At 39.2% G+C, this 2,666-nt stretch overlaps 1 protein-coding gene across 1 annotated transcript in view; it reads right to left on the bottom strand.

The window, feature by feature from the left end:
* Positions 1 to 2,485: 2,485 nt before the first annotated feature.
* SNAP47 (synaptosome associated protein 47) overlaps positions 2,486 to 2,666 on the bottom strand; it is a 190,289-nt gene continuing 190,108 nt past the window's right edge. Inside the window, exon 6 of the transcript XR_009539724.1 lies at positions 2,486 to 2,611. The gene's annotated coding sequence lies outside the window, so the exon portion shown is untranslated. The remainder of the gene's footprint in view (positions 2,612 to 2,666) is intronic.

Here is a 2,666-nt window from a genome sequence, read left to right as displayed (position 1 = left end):
TCCAAGGTCCTGACAGTGCTTGGCACACAGCAGTGTTCAACAAATATTTTGTGACTGTTGCATGGAATGAATGTGGTTATGTTTTGACTATTAAAAGAATTGTAGTGTTCAATCATTCCAAAATTCCTGGAATAAAGTCTACTTGGTCAGGATGTATACTGTTTCTGGGACCAACTTTTTATGGCCATGCCGAATTGCACTTTTGAAAACTTAAATACCTTCAGTGATTTAAAGTGACACATTTCCCATATACTGATTTTCCAACATGTACTTGGGCCCAGTTCTGAGTGTTTTATCCACTGGTGTGTATGCACAGACACAAACTGTCAAGTCTTTACAACATGTTATAATTGCAGCATCTTTATGGGATATTTTAATTTCTGCTGGGTTAGTCCCCACCATGGCCTTCATATTTAGTTTTATTCCTGCGTTTTCTCACTTTTTTGTGTTTTGATACAAACTCTGAAATCAATTTATCTAGCTCCAGAAAAAAAATACACACACACACATTTTGAGTTGATCTGTTCAAGAATATAGGCTGCCTTATCATTCATCCAAATCTTTTCTTTTGTATGTATGTGTGATGTTTTGTTTTGTTTTGTTTTTCCCCCAGGAGTATTTTAAAGATTTCCTCATATCTATGTTCACATTTCTTGTTAAGGTCATAGGTATCTTATCTCTTTCGTTATTATAATTGGAGTCTTGTCTTCCATTATGTAACTTCTAACTGGAATATAGACTGGTTTTGTCATGTTTTATCTAATGACTTTACCGAATTTTCTTACTATTTGTGGTAGTTTCATAGTTTTCTCTTGGGTGTTCCAGATATGCTCTCTTTTTATAATAGGAGGTAGTTTTAAAGGCTCTTTTCCATTTCCCTGGTTGATCCTCTTGTGCCGCTGTGGTGGCCAATCTTCCAATACGGTGTTAATTAAGCAGCAGGGGATAGAGGAGCAACATTTCTGTGACCCTAACTTCAGCAGAAAGGCACTCAATGTTTCCTCACTAAGGAAAGTGCTAACATTTAGGCTGAGGTATATATATCTTATTATCCATTGATTCCTTTTTTAAAAGTTGGAAATGGGTTTTGAATTTGTTAAGCACCTTTTCATTAATTTTATTCTCCTTAGAAAAGCAATTAGTATGGTGAATTATATCTATCGGTTTTCTAATACTTAATCATCTTTGCATTACTGGAATAAATCCTACATGATTATAATGTACTATTTAAAAAATAATGTTGAATTGTTTGTTAATCTTTCATCAGGATTTTTTTTTAATTGACAAGTTGGATTGTCTTAATTGTTTTCTGTGTGATCAGTTTTTGTCTTCACAACATTCTGCTCCCTTGTCTGTGTCTGGAACAGCATGGACAGCACTGGGACAATCCTGTGGTTGAAGGTCTGATATGATTCCCAAGGAGGCCATCTCAGCTAAGGACTTTTACTAGGATGGAGAATTTTTTCTTAAATTTCCCCATTTCTTCTATGGAAACTGGTCTCTAGTCTTCTGTCTCTACTGTGGTTAGTTTTGGTAAATTAGTTATTTCCTAAAAAGTGATACTTTTCATTTTGAATTTATTTATATAGAGGTGTACAGTATCTCTCATGATTTCTTAAATTTTCTGCGCTTAATTGTCGTTTCTTGTTTTGTGTATTTTTGGTCTTACATTATATCTCTTTTTGTGTGTGGCTGCATTGGGTCTTCGTTGAGGTGCGCGGGCTTCTCACTGCAGTGGCTTCTCTTGTTGTGGAGCACGGGCTCTAGGTGCGCGGGCCTCAGTAGTTGTGGCTCACAGACTCTAGAGTGCAGGCTCAGTAGTTGTGGCACACGGGCTTAGTTGCTCTGCGGCATGTGGGATCTTCCCGGACCAGGGATCGAACCCGTGTCCCCTGCATTGGCAGGAGTATTCTTAACAACTGCACCACCAGGGAAGTCCCCTCACATTATATCTTGATTATATTCGTGATTTATTTTCCTACTTCTTGATTTTTTTTCAAAATCTGTATTTCTAAAATGCTAGTTTTAGTGTTTTCTGATGTTTGGCTATTTATTTCTGCTTTTATCTTTTTTAGTTTCCTTTGTGTGCCGACTCTCAGCTCATGTTTTCCATTTTCCAAATTAGATGTTTGAATATTTAAAACTCTTTGATATTGATAGGTCTAAGTTTTTAAGATGACGACCTTCCCTTTGCCCTGGCTTTGGTCACACCCTGGATTCTATATCCAGACACCAGGGTTTGTATGGCTATCCTTTCTAGAGATGCTGCAGTTTGGTTTATCCTTCTCCTCTCACCCTTCTGCCTGTCATTGTGATAAGGCAGGGTGATGAACATACTCTGTGTGCATGAGGGAGCCTGCACTCTGGATAGAAAGATGAACATAAGACTTCTGGGACACTTGCTTTGTAAATATTTAATATCTTACCAAATCTCAGGTGCCCAGAGCACTCAACCAATGTGCTCTGCTCTCCCATGTACCCCTGCCCTTCTGTGATGAGACCAGCCTCTGCCTTCCTGGGTGTGGCCCTGGTCAGCCTCCTCTTGGACCTCGCATGTGGGCCTGGCTGATTGCCCACACCTTGCTCAGGTGTATGAAGACTTCGGCTGGAGCTGGGTAGGAACAGAGGCATGCAGCCATGAAGAAGCTGGATGAGGGCTGTGGTCC

This window comes from Lagenorhynchus albirostris, chromosome 3, assembly GCF_949774975.1.
Source record: "Lagenorhynchus albirostris chromosome 3, mLagAlb1.1, whole genome shotgun sequence".
NCBI lineage: Eukaryota > Metazoa > Chordata > Mammalia > Artiodactyla > Delphinidae > Lagenorhynchus > Lagenorhynchus albirostris.
The sequence above is the reverse complement of the archived record's forward strand: the minus strand, read 5'-3'. Positions and strand labels throughout refer to the sequence as shown.